The sequence below is a fragment of the Girardinichthys multiradiatus genome, chromosome 18 (assembly GCF_021462225.1).
Source record: "Girardinichthys multiradiatus isolate DD_20200921_A chromosome 18, DD_fGirMul_XY1, whole genome shotgun sequence".
NCBI lineage: Eukaryota > Metazoa > Chordata > Actinopteri > Cyprinodontiformes > Goodeidae > Girardinichthys > Girardinichthys multiradiatus.
The window spans coordinates 15,084,423-15,110,730 of NC_061810.1; the positions used below are offsets into that span (position 1 = coordinate 15,084,423).

At 41.8% G+C, this 26,308-nt stretch overlaps 1 protein-coding gene across 3 annotated transcripts in view; it reads left to right on the forward strand.

The window, feature by feature from the left end:
* The window catches only part of b3gat1a (beta-1,3-glucuronyltransferase 1 (glucuronosyltransferase P) a), a 139,589-nt gene that overhangs the window by 79,926 nt on the left and 33,355 nt on the right, over positions 1-26,308 (forward strand). Inside the window, exon 1 of one of the 3 annotated variants that reach the window (XM_047390610.1) lies at positions 8,668-8,802. The exons of the other annotated variants lie outside the window; for them this stretch is intronic. The gene's annotated coding sequence lies outside the window, so the exon portion shown is untranslated. Of the gene's footprint in view, positions 1-8,667; positions 8,803-26,308 lie in introns of those variants that run through there. 3 annotated transcript variants of the gene reach the window in all.

Below are 26,308 nucleotides of genomic sequence, written 5' to 3' on the forward strand. Positions count from 1 at the left end.
CTCCTCAGGCGTTCATTTTAATAATTTTAAATAGGAAATATTTAGGGCTGCACAGTGGCGCACTTGGTAGCACTATTGCCTTGCAGCACTGAAGTCCTGGGTTTGACTCCTGACCAGGGGTCTTTCTGCATGGAGTTTGCATGTTCTCTCCGTGGTTGCATGGGTTTTCTTCAGGTACGCTGGCTTCCTCCCTGAGTCCAAATACGTGACTGTTAGGTTGATTGGTTTCTCTAAATTGCCCTTAGGCATGAATGTGTGAGTGTGATTGTTTGTCCTGTCTCTGTTGCCCCGTGGTGGACTGGTACCTGTCCAGGGTGTACCCTGCCTCCTGCCCATAGACTGCTGGAGATAGGCACCAGCTTCCCCGCAACCCACTATGGAAGAAGCGGTAGAAAATGCCTGACTGAAATATTTATCACAAAATTAATATGCACTTTTTGACCTTTTTATCAAACATTTTATTAAGGACAGAACACCTACTGTGCAATTTGGTTTGTATATGAAATGTTTCATAATTGTTTTAGCATTTTTTGATATTTTGTGAATGGAGGGTCTATTATTGTTGTATATTGTATGTAGTGTAAATTTAATACATAGATATGTATGTTTAAGCTGGGACAGGATAGAGCAAAAAATAAAATATTAATAAAGGGGGGACAAATAAATTTTACTTCACTCCACACCTTCTGAATATGTTTAATTTATCTGCTCTACCTTATAATGACTCATTTTTAATACTCTCATATCAAATAAAACACTAATTAATTAATTCAGTCATCCGTTTATTCATAATTAATATAGCTCAAATGAAGGGAGGAGATTTTAAAAACATTTTAAAGAAAACAAGCAATCTGTGGCTCAGATCTCCTCCGTGCCTGTCTCTGGTCCTAAAGCGCAGGTATGTGGCTCCTCACACTTGGAATTGCATATTTTTATGGAGAAACCTTTTAGACACACGCCCGCTCACACATACACCCACAGGTGTTTGGATTCAGGTGTTCACATATAATCAGATATACTCTATATTGAGCTGCGGTTGCCACTAAATACATCTTGCATTCATTAGTATTGTGTGCCTTCTGGTAACGTTGTTGTTGTATGTGTGTTTTTGCAGGTGTGCAAGCAGTCTTCAAGGGTGTTATCTTGCATTCTCTTTCTCCATTGAATTTGAAATAATCCCAAAGCAGTTTCTAATAAAGTTTTTTTATATATATCAAAAGGAGCATTATAGAGAAAGCCGCAATGCTCCACTTGTAAAAGTAAATCTGTTGGGCTTCTTATTGGCACTTATTCTTCTTATTGGCCAGATAGGAAAAAAAGAGACTGGGGTCTGCTTTACATTCGAAATCTGCCTTAGTTTGCTAATATTCTGCAACTGTTTAGTGTTTATTTTCATCTAATGGTTTCTTAAACTATTCTTTCTTGCAAAACCTTATGAAATGTATTAACTTATTTTTAGATTTTTTGTGTTTAGTGTCAGCTTCATTGTGTAATAAACTGTTAGAGCTTTGTTATTTATGCTGCCCTTTTATAATCCAAGGACAGCTGATTAGTAGTTATTGTTTATGGACAGTGTTTATCCAAAACGCAAAATGATGCATACACAAAGAATTCTAGTAATGTAGCTCTAGAATATTTCTTGTGTCCAGGTTAAATTGATCGGGATAAAATAGATCTTCACACAACAAGATTAAAACCAGTCTTTACTTTTACCAATCTAAAGGTTTCCACTTTAACAATACAGGTTGATGGCTTCAAGTGACATAATAGCAAATATGGTTCATAATTTATAGTTTTTCTTGCAAAGGTTTTCAGGAACTCAGAGAAGTGAAAACATTGTAATACCCTTCAGACCCTTGTTTATAATCTATAGCAGCAGAGAAAGGTAGTTGGCTTCCTTTTCTTCAAACTCTGAAGCTATAGGATGAATCCTTGTAGTAATGAATCCGACACTGCATCTTTGCTCTTCAAAGTAAGTTAAACATAATGACTGCCATTCACAGAAATTTTTCAGACATTTCTTCTTCAAAATCCGATCAGAATCTATTTTGTAAAAGATCTAAGCCCCATGGTTTTCAGCAGGGAAAGAGTGTTGATTGGCACAGAATCTGTGGAGGGTTTATTTTTAAACCAGACCCCAGTCTCCAATGCTTCCAGGCCAATCAGTAGCCCATTTTTTTCTGGTACTGCTCCCTGTTGGGATCAGTCACTGTAATTCTAAAGGTGTTCCTGAAATACCAATACCAACAAACGTATGATTTTGGTTTCCTATTCTCACGCCAGCCTCTGCATAGAGTGTGACATGTGTCAGTGAGTGATATAGAAATATGTTCTCTTATTTGATCGCAGTACAGTCAAAGATCAGACAGAGCCTTCATGCTAAGACAAAACCAACAAAGAATGCCGCTCTTCAAGATTTCTACAGTTGATCATGGAAGAAACAAATTCACCTACGAAAAGAACAGGAATTTTTTACAGGACACCGCCTCTTCATGTGATTTCCAGAGGTGCCCTGTATGTCTGAAATGGCCTTTAGTACTCTGTACTGAAAGACAATGAAATCTATCTATGTATGTATGAATTGGAAGGAGGTTTTAAGCAATAAGGAGTCTGTGAAGATCCTTCTACATGGTCAAGCTGAGGTTGTTTCATAATGCAGCAGCATTTAAGAGAGAAACTTTTATTTCTTTGCCAACTTTCACCTCTAATGCGACTATGGCTCAGTGGGGGTTCAATTCCACCAAGAGAGCAGCTACTGAGGTTTAAAACATGGCAAACCGGTTACTAAATGTGAAAGTTAAAACTATTTAAAATGCAGATAATTACACTGAGTGTGTGGCTTTATGCTTTTGGTGAGAGGAAGGATTTTTTTAAGCCTGTGGCGTTTCCTCATTCCTAATTTTTATATCTACAATCCATCCAGCTAGGAATCCATTCAAAAGGATAAGTAGCCATAGGGTCATCAAATTTTAGTCCATGCATTTGAAAGCTCACAATGACTTGTCAACTCCAGGAGGTCATGCAGAGACAACAGTTTTTTTTCATCTGCTGTGCGTCTTTGCACATTTATATACAGAAAGAACAAATGATTAAAAAATATAAACTCTGTGATAGTCTGAAAGGAGATGAGGACGTCATTCACTGAAAAGAATATCTCAAGCACAGGTCAGAGACACTGACTGAAGCAGCTCTGCTAATACTGTATTGTAACCGTGTACCATGCATCACCTGCTCCAACTTCATTACATCTAACCCTCCCAACCTGCAGCCTTCACAGCTGGGTGGTCTAACTGAAGTCATTTTCACATATCATGTGGAAGCCCCAAAGGGGCGTCATTATAGAGACCTTGCCGACCAACTTCAGCTATTCTTTAGCCTTCCACTCATCAGATTCTTATGGTCCAGTGGGATCTACAGAGGGGGTTCTTTATCCTACAGGCTATTGTTCGCAACTAAGGAGAGGAAAAGTCATAGTGGCTGTGATGTATGACTGTGCTTGTGTGAAGGTGTGTTTGTGGCTTTACAGATACCATAATAGGCAAAGGAGAAATTATTCTTTCTTATATGACAAAGCTGAACTAACAGGAAAATCACAGTGATTGTTCATATCCTGTAGGATATCCAACTGAGCACGATCAATTATATATTTCTAATCTAAACTGGAATTTTCTAGCTACACTATATTGTCAAAAGTACTCGCTCACTCATCCAAATAATTTAACTCAGGTGTTTCAGTCACTTTCATGGCCAACGGGTGTATAAAATCAAGCACCTAGGCATGCATATTGTTGCTACAGACATTTGTGAAAGAATGGGTCGCTGTCAGGAGCTCAGTAATGTCCAGCATGGTACTGTGATAGGATGCCATCTATGCAACAAGTCCAGTCTTGAAATTTCCTTGCTCCTAAATATCCCACCATCAAATATCAGTGGCATTTTAAGAAAGTGGAAGTGATTGGGAATCACAGCAACTCAGCCACGAAGTGGTAGAACACACAAACAGACGGAGTTATTTATTTTTAAAATAAATCTACTATGTCCTTGATAATAAATAAGATTTAGCATTTGGGTTTACATCTTTGATTGCTTAAATGGTGCTATCTACCATTGGCTGTTGTCCACACTGGCAGGGACATTCTGCAAAACAGAACTTTTTTGCTGTGTTTTAACCTCTCTTCTATATGCAAACATTTTAAGCAATAAAAATATAAATATTTTTTTTAATTCTTCTCAAGGAATGGTTTATCAGATAGGAGCCATGTGGAGTTCAATTCCAGACCTTCTCTTTCTGCCCATTTTCTGTCTGGTTGTTGTGAGAAAAGGCTACTAACTTCATAAAGTCTTTTAAAAAATCTACTTCAGTGGAAATATTTTTTTGTGTGGTGTTTCACTGTAGACTAGATATATTTTTTTAAAACAGTGACAGTCATGTGTTTACTATCAATTTCTAAGTTGTAAATAACATAATTATTGTTTAGTTTTTGGCTGTCACTTTTAGCATTTATGCTAGAAATGTAATAAATTAGAGAAGACAATGTTACTATTTTAGCCATGAACAGGATGCTTTACCTTTGAATTTTGATGTCATTAATGTGAATGTTATGAGTATTTTTCTTTAAAACAACAGAACATAGCATGTGGGTCCACGTTTGTTTTTTTACTCTTACAAATACACGAAAAACTGACCACTTTACAAAATACCCATAGTAGTAGTAGTAATAGTAGTAGTAGTAAACCCATAGTAGTTGTGTAATGCACACAAAACAAGTTGCTCATCTAAACCAAATTGGTCCCCCTCTTTCCTTTGAATATGGACTTGTATATCTCTGTGCAATCTCACAAAAAGAATTCAGACTGAGCTGTTAATTTACCATTCCTTCACTTTCATCGTGTTTCTAAATCTTGTCAACATATTAGGACCTAACACCACCATTAAATAGAGCCGCAAAGGTCAAAGTTTTGGGACCAAATGGCGATCTCCAATTTTGAAGGTTCTGACCTGCTAATACAGATTTCAGCATATTTCAACTCCTTCACCTAAGTGCTATAATTTACATCATTTTGTAGCCTTCCCATCGGCAGTCACAAATTTGTGTTAGAGAGAAGTCACAATAATAAAGAGCTTTCCTGTTATTTTAAAACCAAGACAAAAACAAATACCAAAGTGATATTTTTAGGTTTAATTGAATTTCTTACATTAGCCATTAGTATAGATAGTTCCTGAAAAATAACTTGCACACTGATCTGTTAGCAGTACCTTTCGATGGGCTTACTGACTGGAGGTGGATCACACGTTTGTTGTTTCTGGATGTCCGGTCAGGACCTGAGAAGATTAAAAATAGGCAGATTTCCATCCACAGCCAATATTCTAGTGCGTCTCTGTGATGCTTTGCTTTACCGTTGTTGCTGGAATGTGAGTAGTGATTTTTCAGTAATATTGAAATTATAACACTGTTGTTATTTTTTTCTTTTTAATCATAGAAGAGGGCAGGTTTTTAGATGTTTGCACAGCCTTTACAGAACTTAAACTGTCTGTGGATTTGATGCCACCATTGTCGGTACAGACGCGCCATCAGTCACTACCATTCTTTTTATCTCAGCAAAGTCACTGCTTGTTTGAGTCGGCGACACCTCGGCAGCGAGCAGACACAGTAGCTGTGTCAACACTGTTCTGTTGGTGTCATCTGTCTTTGCCCTCAGGAAGCTGTTTAAGTGTGACTGTTTTGCTGAACACAAGCAGAGTCAAAGGACAAGTAATAATAGAAAGTGATAAGTAATTATTTGAGACGCCTATGCAGAGCAAATTATGATAGCTTAGGTTAAAATGTCAAAGGTGCCTTGTTTCTGCTGTAAAGATAGAAACAGTGCTGCCATGGCTGCTTTATTAAGCATGAATTTATCATCCCAACTCATTTGACATTTTATCACAGAACTTTAAATGTCACTCTTCTTTTCGTAGTATCCAAGAAATACCGCATGTATAAATGGGATACAGAGAACATGTAATGTCAGATCAGATAGGATAAGGTTGTGTAATCTTTTAAAAGTGCTGCCTAGAATAATTCTGGAATACATCACAAACAAATTAGATAGGATTTGTTGTAATGTTATTTCTTTGGCTTTTGCAAGTGTGCAAAATCATCATCTGTTACTATCTGAAGATTGAAATAGCCCTGCAGTCCATGCTCTGTGTGGGGTCCAAGTCTGCCCGGTGCTGATGCTTCAATTTGTGTGCGTGAGTGCGTGCGTGCATGGGTGTGTGTGTGTTTATGTGACCTCGAGGAGTGTTTGTGTGTATGTACAATGTTGATGCAAGGAAACCAGATCCAGGATACCCTTTTCATAAGTTGCCAGAGCAGGATACCCAAAAAATAAGATTACTAAATTAAAGATACAGGGTCCTGAAAAATACATTGATTTACTTAAATATGTAAGATGGGAACAATTAATGATGGTAAAAACCCTCTCCCCAAAGTTGTGTTTTACTGGCTGGTTCAACTCTAATATTACCATACCTCCAGCTATAAAATAATGCCCAGAAAACAAGAAATGGCAGAATGAAAGTTTCATGTGTCAACCTCTTTTGCATCTGCATCAGACTTACTGCATTTTCAAACACTTTGTTCAAATCTTCCTTCTTGGCAAAGACATTTCTTCACTTCACATTCACACAAAGGGCAGCAGTACATGTGTTTGCACTTGACACCTAAGACTCAGTTGATTCTTGCATGCCGGCTTGGAAGCTGCTCTGTTTTTCTCATTGTATTTCCTCCTCAACCATGTATCCCCATATGGCAACATTCTTACCACTCAAATCTATTTTTATTATTTTATTTTCATGGCCTATGTACAAAAGAACAAGTATGTAATCTTGCAGGTACTCAGTCAATTGATTTAGATGTAAATATGACAACTAATTCTGGTGCGTAATCTAAAAAGGACCTTTTATCAAGGAAGCAGCTGCAGCAGTCTTTTTCAGGAAAGCTTTCACTTGTCTTTTAATACATCTTCTCTGTTTACAGCAATTAGTTCCTTGCTAAAACAAAACTCCCATCCACGCTGCCACTACATTTGATCAAATCCCATAGGTTTAATTTGTGATAATCAGATTCATAATAGTATATATTTTCCCTCCATAAGGCCATGTAATTGGGTAACTTTGACATTGAGGAGTCTTTCATGAGAAAAATCCATGGCCTAACCTCATTAAGGAACTCAGAACTCAGTAGATCGAGGATGTTGAATTCTGAGAGGTGCAGTGGAGAGCAGAACAACTCAACACCCACTCAGGAAGCAAGCCTTAATTAACCAATGAATGTGGAAGCTCCCCCTGCCTACCCCTGACCTTATGCTGAAGCAAGAAAAGCCTGTTCACAGTGTGAAATATGTCATCTGCATTTGAAATCAATGCCTTGCCCTCCACACCAAAATCATATTTAATGAACTAGGTGCTGTCCCTTTTATTGTTAAGAACAACTGCAGCAAAGAAGAGAGTAAAAGAAAAATAAATAACTTATACAAATCTGTCCCTATCCCCATTCAGTAACTTTGACTATAGTTCTTCTTATAGGAACTCTGGAATATTTTGTGTTTTCAAATTGGGGATTTGAATCTCTAATTTTGTCTACAAATATGTTCCAAAACAGCAAAAACAAAATCAGTTACCAGTTCAAAAATGAAAAATGTTGCATAGTTCAGGTTATTCATAATATATAAAGAAACCCTTTAGTAAAAACTTTGAAAATTCAGACAAAATGTAGTGCCTGAAAAAATAATTAAATAGCAGTCACAATGTCACTTTTTTTTGTTGGTTGTAATTTTTTTAATATAATGCACAGAAAAAGACAAAAGAAAGTCAAGGATAAAAAAAAGGAAAATTTATAAACCATTCCCTAATCTTTAAAGATTAAGAATCTGTAAAAGTTATAATGTATTGAAACTATGCAAACAACCGGTTTAATCCACGAATAACAGTTTGTTGTGTTTATTAGATAAAAATGTCATGCGACACTATAATTTACAGTAAAATACCACCTCCACTGAAAGCAGTAAAAGTGCATCCAAAGCAACCATAAATATATAATTTCTTTCTTTTCAGATTAAAATGTGCCCTTAGTGATAATTATCTGTAGAGGAAAAACATTTCTTACTTTTACTATTATGGAAACCTGTTGATATTGACACCAGAAAGAGTTATCCAGGTTTGAACTTGGAAGCTTAACAGTTTCCTTAGTGGCCAGTGACATGAATTTCATGTATACATATTTGACGTATGTTCTCCCTGTAAACAAATTAGAAACATAGTGTCATCTTTCAACTTACCACAGATGTTTTGATGGATTGATTAAATTTCTGTTTTCATAGTTTACTGTTGGCCCATTGTTTATACAATCATCAAAATATAACAGTTACAGTCACATCAGCTGGCAGGGAAACCACCTCCTCGCCAGGCGACCGGCTGGGAATCCCTGCATGACGGAGATTCTTGCGGCGGGAGGAAGATGACGGCTTTGTTGCCGGTACGGAAGCAGGTGGGGAACGTCGGAGCTGAGGCGGAGGGACAGAACAGCGCTGGGCCGCCTCACGCTCCATCTGTTCCAGCAGCAGAGGAGACGGCAGAACCTCCAAATCAGTCGGCAGAAGTCTCATCGCCTCCTTCATCTGCTGCTTAACCCAGCGATCCTTGGCGCTCTCCTGCCTACTGTCCGCGAGGTCCATGTTTGGCGGAAACATTCTGTCACGGTTCTGTCACGGTTTACTTGGAATTGGACCCCAGAATGCAGACGAGCAGGCAGCGTGATGGTAAGTGAAAAACAAAAGGTTTAATAACAAAAACTCACACTCAGCAGGAGGCAGGAACAAAACAAACGGGCAGGCAAGACAGGCATGGCATGATCAAAAAAAAAAAAAAACAAGACTTGGTTAGAGAACTAGACATGAGAGCTAGACATGAGCATGAGAGTGAAAGATGTTTCCGCGAAGACTAACAGAACAGGTGTGAATATATGGCGTGAAAACCAGGTGAAGTAAGGAGACAGATTAACTTGAAGCAGGTGAACTGAATAAACTTAATTAACAGAACAATACGTGACTGGAGCAAAACAGAGACTCTTGAACACAAACTAGAAAAGCATGAAGCAAAAGCATAACCAGATCCGAAAACCAAACTTGACAAAACATGAACAAGATTACAAAACAAAAGCATGACCAGGAAAATAAACGAATGATTCAATGATTCAAAATGATTCAACTTGAACAGTGAAAAACATAAGGAAAAACCCTGAAACCAAAAACCAAACAACCCTACATCATGACAGAACACCCCACCCCCTAAGGGCGGATACCAGACGCCCACAACAGTCCAAACAAAAAGAAAACAACCCGACCAGGGCGGGCGGTGGGGGCCTTGGTAGGAGGGCCAAAAACAAAAAACAAAAACAGTTCAGGCGGGCGACCAGGAGGTCGTCCCGAGCAGGCACAGAGTTCAGGCGGGCGACCAGGAGGTTGTCCCGAGCAGGCACAGATTTCAGGCGGGCGACCAGGAGGTCGTCCCGAGCAGGCACAGAGTTCAGGCGGGCGACCAGGCCAGCACCAAAGACGTGGAGGCCGACTGAGCAGAGTAGAGGACTTCCCAGACAATCTGTGGAGCTCCAGAGGCGTGGAGCCTGGCGAACCCTCAGAGGCTGAAGCAGAGCCTGGCGAACCCTCAGAGGCTGAAGCAGAGCCTGGGGAACCCTCAGCTCTGGGTTCAAAAGCCAGAACAAGGACAAAATGTTCCGTATACTCCTGCAGACTAGGAACAGGAGCTGAGGCGTCGACGGGATCCTCCGTGACGTGTGCAAGAGCTGAGGCGTCGGCGAGACCCTCAGTGACGTGAGCAGGAGCTGAGGCGTCGGCCGGACCCTCAGTGATGTGAGCAGGAGCTGAGGCTTCGGCGTGACTCTCAGTGACGTGAGCAGGAGCTGAGGCGTCGGCCGGACCCTCAGTGACGTGAGCAGGAGCTGAGGCGTCGGCCGGACCCTCAGTGACGTGAGCAGGAGCTGAGGCGTTGGCGTGACCCTCAGTGGCGTGAGCAGGAGCTGAGGCGTCGGCGTGACTCTCAGTGACCTGAGCAGGAGCTGAGGCGTCGGCCGGACCCTCAGTGACGTGAGCAGGAGCTGAGGCGTCGGCCAGACCCTCAGTGACGTGAGCAGGAGCTGAGGCATCGACCGGACCCTCAGTGACGTGAGCAGGAGCTAAGGCGTCGACCGGACCCTCAGTGACGTGAGCAGGAGCTGAGGCATCGGCCGGACCCTCAGTGATGTGAGCAGAGGCTGAGGCGTCACCGAGACCCTCAGTGGCGTGAGCAGAGGTGTTGCCGGGGCCCCTGATGACTTGAGCCGGGGCGTCCCTCTTACGACGTCTTCTGCGCCGTGTGAAGGGGGTTGAGGCTAACTTAACTTCAGGCTGTGGTATGTCTGGCCTGGAGTCAGGCTGAGGCTGTGGTGTGTCTGGCCCGGAGTCAGGCTGAGGCTGTGGTCCTGACGTGGGCTGCTCTGCAGCAGCAGCAGCTCCCTGGAGTCCTGATGTGGGCTGCTCTGCAGCAGCGCCCTGGAGATTTGACGTGGGCGATGGAGGACGGCAGTAAAACAGCCTTACTGCCGCTTCATACTCCATCTCGATCTGCCTTATCCTCTCCATCAGCTCAGGAGAGGAATACAGGAGACCAGTCGTCCTGAGGATCTTTATTTGGCTTGCAGTGCTTGACTGCTCCAGGTCGGCAGGTGTTGCCCCAGAACACCGGGCTGGAGCGAGCGCAGACGCCATGGGCGGAGGTGCAGCGAGCCTGGCCGACAGTGCTATGGCAGACGAAGATTCGGGCTTACTTGCTGCAGCCCTCACATCAGCTGGCAGGGAAACCACCTCCTCGCCAGGCGACCGGCTGGGAATCCCTGCATGACGGAGATTCTTGCGGCGGGAGGAAGATGATGGCTTTGTTGCCGGTACGGAAGCAGGTGGGGAACGTCGGAGCTGAGGCGGAGGGACAGAACAGCCCTCCCAAACTCTCTGGCGCTGGGCCGCCTCACGCTCCATCTGTTCCAGCAGCAGAGGAGATGGAAGAACCTCCAAATCAGTCGGCAGAAGTCTAATCGCCTCCTTCATCTGCTGCTTAACCCAGCGATCCCTGGCGCTCTCCTGCCTACAAGACTTGGTTAGAGAACTAGACATGAGCATGAGAGTGAAAGATGTTTCCGCGAAGACTAACAGAACAGGTGTGAATACAGGTCCTTCTCAAAAAATTAGCATATTGTGATAAAGTTCATTATTTTCCATAATGTCATGATGAAAATTTAACATTCATATATTTTAGATTCATTGCACACTGACTGAAATATTTCAGGTCTTTTATTGTCTTAATACGGATGATTTTGGCATACAGCTCATGAAAACCCAAAATTCCTATCTCACAAAATTAGCATATCATTAAAAGGGTCTCTAAACGAGCTATGAACCTAATCATCTGAATCAACGAGTTAACTCTAAACACCTGCAAAAGATTCCTGAGGCCTTTAAAACTCCCAGCCTGGTTCATCACTCAAAACCCCAATCATGGGTAAGACTGCCGACCTGACTGCTGTCCAGAAGGCCACTATTGACACCCTCAAGCAAGAGGGTAAGACACAGAAAGAAATTTCTGAACGAATGGGCTGTTCCCAGAGTGCTGTATCAAGGCACCTCAGTGGGAAGTCTGTGGGAAGGAAAAAGTGTGGCAGAAAACGCTGCACAACGAGAAGAGGTGACCGGACTCTGAGGAAGATTGTGGAGAAGGGCCAATTCCAGACCTTGGGGGACCTGCGGAAGCAGTGGACTGAGTCTGGAGTAGAAACATCCAGAGCCACCGTGCACAGGCGTGTGCAGGAAATGGGCTACAGGTGCCGCATTCCCCAGGTCAAGCCACTTTTGAACCAGAAACAGCGGCAGAAGCGCCTGACCGGGGCTACAGAGAAGCAGGACTGGACTGTTGCTCAGTGGTCCAAAGTACTTTTTTCGGATGAAAGAAAATTCTGCATGTCATTCGGAAATCAAGGTGCCAGAGTCTGGAGGAAGACTGGGGAGAAGGAAATGCCAAAATGCCAGAAGTCCAGTGTCAAGTACCCACAGTCAGTGATTGTCTGGGGTGCCGTGTCAGCTGCTGGTGTTGGTCCACTGTGTTTTATCAAGGGCAGGGTCAATGCAGCTAGCTATCAGGAGATTTTGGAGCACTTCAGGCTTCCATCTGCTGAAAAGCTTTATGGAGATGAAGATTTCATTTTTCAGCACGACCTGGCACCTGCTCACAGTGCCAAAACCACTGGTAAATGGTTTACTGACCATGGTATCACTGTGCTCAATTGGCCTGCCAACTCTCCTGACCTGAACCCCATAGAGAATCTGTGGGATATTGTGAAGAGAACGTTGAGAGACTCAAGACCCAACACTCTGGATGAGCTAAAGGCCGCTATCGAAGCATCCTGGGCCTCCATAAGACCTCAGCAGTGCCACAGGCTGATTGCCTCCATGCCACGCCGCATTGAAACAGTCATTTCTGCAAAAGTATTCCCGACCAAGTATTGAGTGCATAACTGTACATGATTATTTGAAGGTTGAAGTTTTTTGTATTAAAAACACTTTTCTTTTATTGGTCGGATGAAATATGCTAATTTGTGAGATAGGAATTTTGGGTTTTCATGAGCTGTATGCCAAAATCATCCGTATTAAGACAATAAAAGACCTGAAATATTTCAGTTAGTGTGCAATGAATCTAAAATATATGAATGTTAAATTTTCATTATGACATTATGGAAAATAATGAACTTTATCACAATATGCTACTTTTTTGAGAAGGACCTGTATATGGCATGAAAACCAGGTGAGGGAGACAGATTAACTTGAAGCAGGTGAACTGAATAAACTTAATTAACAGAACAATACGTGACTGGAGCAAAACAGAGACTCTTGAACACAAACTAGAAAAACATGAAGCAAAAGCATAACCAGATCCGAAAACCAAACTTGACAAAACATGAACAAGACGACAAAACAAAAGCATGACCAGGAAAATAAACAGAAACATGATTCAAAACTTGAACAGTGAAAAACATAAGGGAAAACTCCGAAACCAAAAACCAAACAACCCTACATCATGACAAGTTACAGTTAGTAGTTAGTAGTTATATAACCCCAGAAGGCAGAAAAACACTCTGACTCTGATAACAGTCACGGACTGAGGAGCAGTCAAGGCTGTTGTTCTGTTTGTGTCAAATACAAATCACATCACGTTACTTTTTCAGACTTGCTATTGACAATCCCACCCACATTGAGATGATCCTCACATTGAGATGGACCATCTCAATCCCGCCCACATTGAGATGGTTCTCAGTTGTATTGGAAAACTAACCAAATCATGTAAAACTGATCCGAGTCGAGTAAAGTACGTACTGCTGGTAAAGGGGCTTCTGGCTCATGCTACCTAATGCAAACACTCTGTCTACAGGGGAGAAGATTTACTAACCTCAGCAAGATGGATGCTTAGACATATTTTGTCCTACTTTCTAATTAATTCAGCTATTCATTCTCTGACCACATGGGGGCACTCGTAAGGTTTATTAAAAATTTTACTTTTTAACTTTTTCTATTATGGCACACATAACTCATTCTGATACAGCAGAAAACATCCAATTTTAAGAGCTTTATTCCTACATACACATTGTAAAAACATAACTTGGAGTTTTACAAAATTCACTTTTTAGATAGGTAAGATAAGGAACACTAAGACAACAGCTTTAAGCTCAAAGAGGAACACATACATTTTCAATATGCAAATTTTTTAAATCTATTCCACACTGGTTTATTTCGTCACTTCCCTTTTATAACCCCCTCAATGTAAGGTAGCCAGTGGTTTTATTATGTTTGTCATTCTGTGTTGTCTGCCCAAGATTACATCTCCCCAGCCTGCAATTTCATTCGAGCCAGGCCACGTGCGGTCAGCATCGTCCAACTCCAAGTCTCAGTTCCGTTAGGCAAGTGAGCCAGCTGTTAGAGGCTTCAGTTTGCTACCCAGTCCAACCCTGAAAAATTGTCCTGGGTTAGCTAGCCCATAAATTAGCTATGATAAGTTGAGAGGAGGCAGCAGCAGGCTATCACCCTGCAGTTATAAGCTTAGAGCAACCTGGCCAAGCTGTAGTGCTCTTAAATCTTTTACTAGAGCTGAGGCAGCCAGATTCACATATGGAATGGAGCTATCAATCAAGGCCAATACTAATGGGTTATTTAAGTTTTCTGGAAATAAAACAGTCATGCTTACTTAAATCAAGCATGAGAAATAGCATTTGCTGACACACCTTCTAGCTAATTTCTGTATCAAACTGCTTTTAAAATGATTAGACTTACCGGCCTTGCAGAGAAAAAAAATGTTGTTGACTCTAGATCCTCTGGCACCTTACAGCTCTTCTGAATCATGTTTTAAACATTTTATATTTTTGGCTGCATTAGTTATCACCAGTGCAGTGTGTTCCAGTTTGTTGAAAACTAAGATGGCCCTGTCGTATTATGCAAGGTGTCTCCTATTCTTTCAGCAGTTGCTCTCCCTGGATCTGCAATTATTTGCTTCGCTCAATCTAATCACTCGTTTCATATGTAGATGATCAAAGTTTGAAAACCCTCTTGTGACAGGTGTGAATCTATTTGATGATGCAAGTAACTCAAAACCAGCATGATGGTGACCTGTTGTTGCACCCAAACCCAGACTCTAAATGACACCAATCACAGTCAACACAGGTCAAGACCTTCTCAGAGTACGAGAAACTGTGTAGACATGTCAGTGCAAGCGTAGCCTTCATACATCCCAATTTGTGGATCCCAGTTCCCGCCACTAAATTCAGATGCTTAGTAGTATAAATAGCCGGAAGTCACCTATCAAATAACCATGGCAACGGTGCTGTGACAGTCAAAGAATCGGTTCTTGTTGGCAGAAAAACGCTGAGAGACTTTGTCTACACACCATGAGGGATGTTTGTAGTGAATTACAGCAAACTACAGGGGTTGGACAATGAAACTGAAACACCTGTCATTTTAGTGTGGGTGGTTTCATGGCTAAATTGGACCAGCCTGGTAGCCAGTCTTCATTGATTGCACATTGCACCAGTAAGAGCAGAGTGTGAAGGTTCAATTAGCAGGGTAAGAGCACAGTTTTGCTCAAAATATTGAAATGCACACAACATTATGGGTGACATACCAGAGTTCAAAAGAGGACAAATTGTTGGTGCATGTCTTGCTGGCGCATCTGTGACCAAGACAGCAAGTCTTTGAGATGTATCGAGAGCCACGGTATCCAGGGTAATGTCAGCATACCACCAAGAAGGACGAACCACATCCAACAGGATTAACTGTGGACACAAGAGGAAGCTGTCTGAAAGGGATGTTTGGGTGCTAACCCGGATTGTATCCAAAAAACATAAAACCACGGCTGCCCAAATCACGGCAGAATTAAATGTGCACCTCAAATCTGTTTCCACCAGAACTGTCCGTTGGGAGCTCCACAGGGTCGATATACACAGCTGGGCTGCTTTAGCTAAACCTTTGGTCACTCATGCCAGTGCCCAACGTCGGTTTCAATGGTGCAAGGAGCGCAAATCTTGGGCTGTGGACAATGTGAAACATGTATTGTTCTCTGAGTCCACCTTTACTGTTTTCCCCACATCCGGGAGAGTTACGGTGTGGTGAAGCCCCAAAGAAGCGTACCACCCAGACTGTTGCATGCCCAGAGTGAAGCATGGGGGTGGATCAGTGATGGTTTGAGTTGCCATATCATGGCATTCCCTTGGCCCAATACTTGTGCTAGATGGGCGCATCGCTGCCAAGGACTACCGAACCATTCTTGAGAACCATGTGCATCCAATGGTTCAAACATAGTATGTCCGCAGTTAACTCCAAGAAGAGCGGTTAATCTTCGTCCTCTGGCCTCCTTGGCAAAAGGGGAAAATATGATCTGACTTTCAGCAGTCAACTGGAACAAAAACAAGGGTGGCAATCCGTCTCCTTGAAACTCCGTGGTTTTTTGGTTACGTGTTAAACCCACGTCTTCGATTGGTAAAGTTGAAAACTTACAAGCCTTCTTATTCCTGTAAGCTTAATACGCTTAGTTTTCTTGTTGGCCAACGAGGAGAATGAATGAAAATCCACGTGGGTCTTTTTCTCCAGAATGCTGCTTCAGATGCTGGTAACCGTGTGTAGGTCCCAAGCTGAAAAGCAATGGTGGGCCATCTCATACTCTGTTATATAGTTGACTGTGGCATCAGAGCTGCAACGCCCCTGTCCTATCAGCCGCAGTGGCCACTGGGATTTGTAGTAGTGGACTGTCCTGGGATACAAAACGGCCGAAAACGCCGGAAGGCCTGGTGGCGTCCAGCAATGTGCAAATGGTCCAATATTCAGCAAAACATGGTCCACCACGATAAAAGCTCAAACTCATGAAAAAGGGACCAGGTTTGATGCTCCATGAATTGAATAAAACTGAATGGAGTCATATTTAAGTGGATTTAGGTGAGGTTATGTTTTCTGTAGTGTTTTACTGTCATCGAAAAAGTTTGCATAACTTTCGCACATTTTCACGGCATGTCTTAAGTTTGCGTGGATTTATGCACACTTTCACGCGAAGTTCATTTTTGCACATTCCAAGTTGTGCGTAAAGCTTTGTGCCGCAAGATTTTTTTTGCGTAAGTACGCATGTACATGAGGCCCCAGGTGATGAAAATCTTGCACAGAGGCAGAACCAGGAAACAGTTTTTCTTTGTCGCTTGCCTTGGACAAGTATTTGGTTTTTATAATGGAGCACAAACGATTAGTTTTTAATCATTTTAAGTTTTGAATAAAACTTACGAGCAAGTTTTATCGTGATAACGTGACCGGCTTCCAGTCAATGGTTGGAGGACAGAAGTGCACTTGTTATATATTATTTTTATTAATCCGACGACAGTTTTATTGATCATCGACCCGAGGTACAAAGAGGGAGATAACCGGCCTTGGATTCAGGGAAAGGGTTTCTGTATGTGGCTGTAACGGTGACGGAGAGGTTGTGGCGGTGGTTACTATCAGCCAGTATGGCAAGAAACTGCCATTTTCTCGCCATACTGGGCTGTTCAAAATGGGACAGTGGAATTTCACAAAACATGACAATTCAAGTTAAAGAATCCAGAATTAGCCTAATGGCTATTTTTTATCTGTAATGCCCTACAGTTCACATTGTTTTTAAATTCTTATTTTGTTATGGGTTAATTACTTGTTAATGGGTTACTAAAAACACATATGTACAACATGCATATATACATACATAAGTGCTATTATTTACACAAGAGGTGCATCACATTTGCAGGGCTTCATTTGGTGCAACAATTGTCATGATTGTGGGTGTTTTTGGGTTCTTCTTCTTATTATTATTGATAGGTTTTGAATCATGCTTCTGTTATTTTCTTGGTCGTGCTTTAGTTTTTGTCTTCTAGTTCATGTTTTGTCAAGTTAGGTTTTTTGGATCTGGTTATGCTTTAGTTTAATGGTTTACTAGTTGTGTTTAAGTTTGTTTCAAGAGTCTCTGTTTTACTCCAGCCACGTTTTGTTCTCTCCTGTCTTCAATCATCTGCATTCGGTTCACCTGCACCTAGCATTCAGTGTCCAGGTTTCACCCGGTTCTTGCTCCATATATACACCTTTGTTCTGTTCATTCCTCGCGGAAACATTAAGGATCATGCCATGCCTGCTTGTCTGCATTCCGGGGCCCTCTGCGTCACAAACCTTGACAACAATTGCTACTACCAGTAGACGTCACCCAAGGGAATTGAATGAAGCTTCAGATAGTGAACCACTTTATGACACAATGGTTCAAAATGATTCTATGCTTCACTGGGATTTAAAAAAAATCTCCCCTTGCAAAAATCTAAACCTATGAATTCAGCAGTGTCATATTTTACCAAATTTATGGTCATCATCAAAAAAAAGCATTACATACACATACAGCAGCAATAGAATGCCTTATTTCTCAGTTTAAATCTGTTAATGATTCACGTTCTTGGAGCTCGGAGGGTTGTGGTTGATTTCATTTGTGCCTCAGAACATAAACACTGGTAAAAATTAATTTAAACCATTTGAGATCTTTTTCTCTCTCTCTCTCTCTCTCTCGAAATGCATTTAAAACAGAAAACGTTGCAAAAACAAAAATGCTTAAACAAATACATTTTTTATGATTGTTTTTTTTCCTAAAATTGGTTTTGCATATTTGAATGGTTTCAAAAGCCCCTAAAATCGTTGAAGACAAGATGAATATCATCTTGTTCTTGTGAGTGCAAGAAATTAGTGTTGATTATTTGTTTTTAAATGAGTCAACTCTCTATCTTAAACAACCATAATAAATCAGCCTTATTAAAGCAAGGAGAGTATTAGTGTGTGACTAAGAAAACACGCACTTTGGAAAAGAGGTAAGTATCTAACCAACTTTGAGTAATTTTATGATGGAATAATGGAGAGATAATTTAATATGCAAGTTTTTCTTTTGCCTTCTTTGAACAAAAAAAAAAATCAAGATCAGGTAGCTGAATCTAACATTGCAATCTTTATTGCAAAAACATTTTTGTAACTCCAGTACACTTCAGTGTTCTCTTGTCCAAAGCTACCGCACCCTGAGCTCCACCAGTCCTTGGACCCCGGTAACAGTCACCACTCTATCTAAAGACTCTTAAAGGAACGACTCTCAAACAGTTTCTAACTTTTAGCTCTTTTGATCTTAATTAAGGCAGAGGAATGATTACAGAGATCAGCGCTGAGGCTCCCGTCTCGGACCGTCGCAGTCTGTTAGAGCATGACGAAGAGCCTCGATAGAAGGTCATATACAGTTTTTATATCTGGCACTCCAATGCAATGGATGTGCCCTCCCTCAGTGATTATCAGTAGACTATGTGTCAGCATTGTGGTGTCTATCTGTTAGCCCAGCAGGCAAACTGCAGGGGGTCCAGGAGAGGGCCTATGATGTCCTTCAGGTGTTTCAACACCAGTTGCTCAAAGGATTTCATGACCACAGACGTCAGGGCAACAGGCCTGTAGTCATTTAATCCTGTGATGGTGGGTTTCTTGGGTACTGCGATGGTCGTGGAGCGTTTGAAGCAGGATGGAACCTCACAGTTTCAGTGACTTGTTGAAGATCTCAGTGAAGATGGATGCCAAATGGTTGGCACATGCTTTCATGCATGATGGGGAGACATTATCAGGTCCTGAGGCCTTTTTTTGTTTTCAGGCACTGAAAGAGCCCATTTATATTTTCCTTTAACATCCTAAGTGCAAGCAGGGGTCTGAACGTAGGGGGGCTGTTTGGTGTATGGCAAGAATTTGTGTCTGAATGGGATATGGAGGAGTTGGGTTGAGGTGTGAACTGCTGCTTTTCATACCTGCAGTAAAAGCCATTCAACTGATTTGCCAGGCGAGGATTCTGCTCAGGGTTGGGGGAAGGTCTCCTTAAGGCAGTAAGCTTTTTCAAACAGTTCCAAACTGCAGAAGCGTCTCCACCTGAAAAGGTTTTCTTAAGCTTCCCACTGTAGCTTCTCTTCGCTGCCTGTTTATACAAGGCCTGTATAACGACCAGAGACAGAGGACCCAAATTCAGCCAAACACAAAGTGAAAGGTTTAGGTTTATTCAGCAAAACAGGATCAAAAAACAGGAGACCAGCAGTCAGTTTCCACAAATCACTGAGGACAGAGAGGCAAGTTAGTGGCTGAATAAAACTCAGGAGTTGAACAGAGTTAGATAAAGCCACCGACCTTCTCAGTCTGGGAAAGAAGTGCGGAATCCAGAAGAGGATGTGATCCAGACAGTTTATGTGGAAGAGTCCAACAGACTGAAGCCAGATTGCCGACTGATCCAAATCCTTAGGGGAATCAGCTGAAGCTGTGGCAGGAACACAGAGAGCTGTGATTGTCCTCTTGACAATAATTCCAGGTAGACTTGAGAGCCAGGCAGGCACAGGCTGAATAAACCAGTGGCTTGGCTGGGGCGTAAATCCAAGGACAGAAACAGAGTCGAGTTCCAGGGCTGGAGGCGTCAGACAAGAGGCAGGCAGAGGCATGAAACCAGAGGCAGATGTTGTGATTATTAATCTGAGAATATTATTTAATATTAATATTTTATCAAATAATATTTCGGTCTGTTAAGGGATGTCCTGTGAATACCAGCCCAGTAAGGCAATGGTATTAGGACAAAATAGAAAGGTGTGAGACAAGCTCTGACATTATTGAACAGCAAAACTGCACACACATGGAATGAATTCACACAATTTCTTAAAATACAAGAATTTATTAACAAAAATAAGTCAACTCAAAATCAAACATATTTCAATCAACAAACTCTTTACTATGCTAAAACAATCCAACTAAACTACCAAGCAGAATTAAAGAATAACAAAGACTAATGGGCTATGTACAATATAGACAAGTTGATTAAAGATGATTGAAAACCATGACCAAAGGAGTGATGCAACATTACCATGCAATGTTTATGTTTGAGAACCAAAGATTATCTTGAAGAATCTGGAGGTGAAGTTAAGTTAGTCTTGGAACTAACTTAGGCAATAATCAGCAAACGTTTAGACAACGCTTCACAATGCAAGATCAGATAAAATATTATTTTAATAAAATAATGTTTTAAAGAATGATCTACTGAATAAAACCAACCTTCTGGATAACCATTTCTCAACGGTGTCTAATTAGCTGCCTTTATTTATTAAAATAATATTTGAAGAATTATTAAGGGAGTATTTTGGAAAAAAGACAAATCTTTCTAGAGAAATGGGGCTTAATGGTGTTTACTTAGTTATCGAATTTAGTAAATGATGTTCAGGGACTATTATTCACTAGCTTGAAAACTAACCTTTCTGTTAAATACTCTTTAGTAGCAAGCACGTGTTCTAACCGGTTAGCAGTTGAGCTAACAAAAGAAGCTGATAGCGCAGCACCAGAATCAAACACATACCTTTAAAATACCGTTAATAAAAGGGTTAAAATGCACAAGTGCGGACGGCGCATTATGAGCGATCTTCTGTGTTTAAAATCACCCTTTAAATAAAGTTTGACTTAACTTAAAAAACACACAAACAGAACACAAACAGGGCACGTGTGCTGCAGATAGTCTGCTAGCACTAAAATAGCCGAGTTTCACAACCACACTTCATAGAATGGAAACGTTCAGATCAAATCATCCTAACTGTTAATCTGTCTCTGCCCAAAACACCTAACCTCATGAACCGTGGTGAAGAAACGTTGTCCAAGGGCGAAGTTTGAATAAACGTCCACAGTCAACAAGCGGTTAGCTTTCAGCTAACCTGACCTCCGAAGCTGTGGCTTGAAAGACGGCTCGTTCTGTCCGTCAACCAGCTGTTCGTTACCGTAAACGCGGTGGTGCAGGCCGTTGTCCTTCCTTCAGACTCGGCTTGTAGAAACAGCTTCTCTACTGGGGATTTCTCTGCAACACAGTTTTGCTTCTGCGGGGGCTTCGGAGAGAAAAGGTAAGCAACCCTTACACCTTAATTTCCCCGTTCATGAATGAAATCACAGGGTACACAAACAGTGCTCCACTCATACTTATCTTGTGCATATGATCGATGATCGTATGACACTCTTGGATCCAGTTGAAGAGTTTATGTCTGTTTGCCAGCAAAGAGACATCAGCGCGCTTTCCTCCCCTATCCGGTCCCTCTGGAAGGCCGTGTGGAAGAGAAAGACTTGTGGGAAGGTGGGGGGTTTTATGCGGGCAGTGGCATCATGGGAAGTCCTCTGTTACCCCCCTACCCCCTTCTGAAGTTGTGCTGAAAGTCTGTTAAATGCAATTTATTTTGAAAGTTCCAGAAAAGTATGTACCGGAGTTTAATGTTGAAATCAATGGCTGTGGGTCTCAACACAGAAAAGAGAGTTGAAATCCAGAATCCAATCCGTCAGACAAGGGGCATGCAGGAGGGAAAAATCCGTGAAACAGGGCAAGGTCAGAGAACAAGATCAGGCAGGAAGGAACGCTGGATAATTACTCATAAGCTGGTTTTGAAAACCTGGCTCCGTCTGCCTGTCAGAGGGCTGTATATAACTGCAGCTCCACAGATGAGTGGCATGAGGGTTGATTGCTCTGTAGCGCAGCAGCAGACAGTTGAAGCAGATGAGTTGATTGCGTGGATGAGAGCAGAGCAGAGCAGGCAGACGGGCCAGAATCATAACAGCCTGGTTCCCACTGGTGGGAGCCTCTTCCTTGTCACTGCACAGCTGCCTCAGATGAGAAATGAGCCAAGGTTTATTGTTATTGTATGTGCAGAAGGTATTGGTCTGCACACACATGTCCTCACAGAAACTGATGCATGACGTCATCACCTCAGTAAGTCGGTTTAAATCATTTTCAAAATCAATTTAAAAAACAGTCCAATCTGTGCAGTCAAAGCAAGCCTGTAACATCTGCTTTGACTCATCAGTCCACTTCTTACCAGTCTGTACCACAGGTTTGGAAGCTTTTCATTTCTGCATGTATGTTGTGATGAGGTGGACCAGAGAGTGGTCAGAAAGTCCCAAAGCTGCCCTGGTGACAGCATGATATCCATCCTTTAAAGTACATCGATACATTAGATTCTAAGAATTCCCAAGTCAAGTCCAAGTACTAAACTTTACATTTCTAAGTCGCTTGACCACATACATTCACCGGCCTCTTTATCATTAACGCAAATTTCTAATCAGCCAATCACATGGCAGCAACTCAATGCATTTAGGAATGTAGACATGGTCTACACAATCTGCTGCAGTTCAAACCGAGCATCAGAATGGGGAAGAAAGGTGATTTAAATTACTTTCAACGTAGCATGGTTGTTGGTGCCAGACGGGCTGGTCTGAGTATTTCAGAAACTGCTGATTTACTAGGATTTTCATGCACTACCATCTCTAAGGTTTACAGAGAATGGTCCAAAAAAGAGAAAATATCCAGTGAGCGGTGGTTCTGTGGGTGCAAATGCCTTGTTGATTGCCAGAGGTCAGAGGAGAATGACCAGATGGGTTCCAGCTGATAGAAAGGCAACAGTAACTCAAATAACCACTTATTACAACCAAGGCATACAGAAGAGCATCTCTGAACGCACAACACGTCGACCCTTGAGGCTGATGGGCTACAGCAGCAGAAGACCACATCTGGTGCCACTCCTGTCAGCTACGAACAGGAAACAGAGGCTACAATTCGCATAGGCTCATCAAAATTGGACAATAGAAGATTGGAAAAACATTGCCTGGTCTGATGAGTCTCGATTTCTGCTGCGACATTCGGATGGTAGGGTCAGAATTTGGCGTCAACAAAATGGATCCATCCTGCCTTGTATAAACGGTTAAAGCTGGTGGTGGTGGTGGTGTAATGTTGTGGGGGATATTTTCTTGGCACACTTTGGGCCCCTTAGTACCAATTGAGCATCATGTCAACGCCACAGCCTACCCGAGTGTTGTTGCTGACCATGTCTATCCCTTTATGACCAGTGTACCCATCTTCTGATGGTTATTTCCAGCAAGATAACGTGCCATTTCATAAAGCCCGAATCATCTCAGACTGGTTTCTTGAACATGAAAATGGGTTCACGGTACTCAAATGGCCTCCACAGTCACCAAATCTCAATCCAATAGAGCACCTTTGGGATGTGGTGGAACGGGCGATTCGCATCATGGATGTGTAGCCGACAAATCTGCAGCTTCTGTGTGATCCTAACATGTCAATATGGATCAAACTCTCTGAGGAATGTTTCCAGTACCTTGTTGAATCTATGCCACGAAGGATTAAGGCAGTTCTGAAGGCAAAAGAGGGTCCAACCCGGTACAAGCAAGGTGTACCTAATAAAGTGGCCAGTGAGTGTATGTGATACTTGGCAACATACAGTGGAATCTTTCAATGCAAGTTTATCTCATTTAACAGTCAATTTGTATCTTGAAAGTGGGGATGTGGAAACAATTGTTTCCTATGGAAAACAAATGAATTTCAAATAATTTGTTCCAACCCCCTGCGCACAAGCCCTGATTATTGCCAGATATCTTGTAAATACAATCCATCTGGATACAACAAATGAGCTAAAAGATTTCAAAAAGCACATCTTGTCCCACGCTAAATATATTTAAGACCTAATCAGCCTGGAGAGATCATACAAAGCCATTCGAAGGATGCAGCCCCTGAATTTGGACACAGCCAAAAGTCCATTTTGGCACACTACTGAATCAAAGTGTCTTCTTTACCGCTTCCAATGTCCCATTTATTGCAAGCACACTCTGCTGGTTGTCTTGGGTGAATACATTGCATAGTTGCTTTTTAATTTACATGGGGGTTGTAATCTGTCTTGGGCGGGCCCAGATTCCTGAATGGGCGGGCCCGCCATCCAGTCCCAGGAAATTTACATCACGTAAAGGCCCGCAACAAGATATTATTAATATGATCATTTTCCCTGATTGTGTCCAGTGTGACTGGACATGCAGAAAGATTGTTAGGGGATTTTGGTCTTTAGTTAATAAAATTAGCTGAAATCAGCAGATGTTTGGTACTGGCGGAGGATGCAAAAAAGTTAAGGACAACTTTTTTTTAACCCTGATTAACGTTGTCCTCCCAAACTACAGCTGTTGTCGCCTCTGTTCTGGCTGCTGATTCCCTCTTCCAGCTATCTGCACCAAAAAGTGCTGTATCCTCTTTTCTCAGATTTGGGTTATTCCTTCCTTTAAAAGTGAAATGGAAAGTCTGTTTTAGGGGGGGAGAGGAGAAATTCCTCCTCTTCACCTGTTTACTTTCATGGAGCTCACCCCCGTTTCTTGCATAGATGATCTTTGTAGCAAAAGTCCTCACCCTGTCCATTTCCTGTGTTGCCAATAATACAATCTGTTATATAATTGCCATGGGAAATTTCGAGACTTCTTTGCCTCCTGTTTTATTGGGCATGACAAAAAAAAGGCTTTTTTCAGAAAAGTATTTGACAATTACCTATCAGCTTTGAAAAACAACAAGAAGGCCATTTGTAATTAATTTGCATTTCATACTTTCTGAGTAAAAGCTTATGTCCTGATTGGTATTATTAGGACAGACCCTTATTAATTAACAACCAGAGGCCAACACTTGTAGCTCAGTGTTCTGTTGTATCTTTAAACAAAGAGCTAACAACAGATAAATCTTAGACAGATCACCTACTCCCCACTTCATGTCTTCAAAACCACTTTAGCCAGCTTAAATCAATGCAGATTTTAAAATTCATATTTAATGACACCTCTCGGCGAGGCTGTTTCGAAGAGCTGTGACAGTATCATCACTAATGATCTATTGTAGCAGCTTGTCCTCTATGGCTCCCCAGATATCCCCCAGAAAACTGTTCGAGGCTCTTCAAAGTTGCCTGTAGATGAGTGTGTACACAAATAAAAGAGAGTAATTGTTCATTCCACAAAACGCCTCCAGAGAGAGCCTCTTACTTGCTGTTTGGAGAATACATAAAAAGATGGTACATTAAGCCAAGCCAGGGAAGGATGAAGTAACTACTGGTCCTCGTGATATAGGGAATGCACAGTGCAGAAGGAGCTCAGATGTCAGAGGTAGACTCATTACAAACTTGGAGTCCGGGCCCTGCTTCATCTAAAGACCGATCTTATGGGAAGAGGAAAGAGGAAGTAAGTAAAAACCAGTGACTGTGGCTAGCTTAAGGGTTGCAGAAATTATGTGTCGAAGTTACTATTTAAGTCAAATCTCTGTTAAATGGTGTCAACAGTCCAGACAACAATAATTTTGTAAAACACATTTCAACATGATTGCAGGAAGTAGATATGCAGTTTCTGCTCTGGTAACCTCAATGATAAAATCAGTTATTAAAAAAATGGCAGCAGACATCCTACATCCCTTCATCTCATACAGTGTAATTTTCTTTGACATTTAAAACCCACCAAAGAAATGTAGCATTTTACCCCCATGTTTAACCTTTTGGGGTTAATGGTGTTAGTTCAGCAATTAGTCCAACAATTTTCACGTACGCTACTGTTGTCCTGATCTTGTATTAATCAGCGACAGGTGTTCCCTTCACAGCTGGTTAGTTTGTGCAGATGTGAAAGGCTGTCAGGCTTCATTGTGTGCCTGGACTGGGACTGACTTTCTGTATTCTTGATGCATCACACAGTAGTTCAGATGGCAACAGATGCAAACATGGCACCTGGGTGATTGTGACTTACTGAGTGCTTGCTAACATGTCTCTATACTCTGCTGCCTGTTCATGCTGCAGTCTGGAGCCCA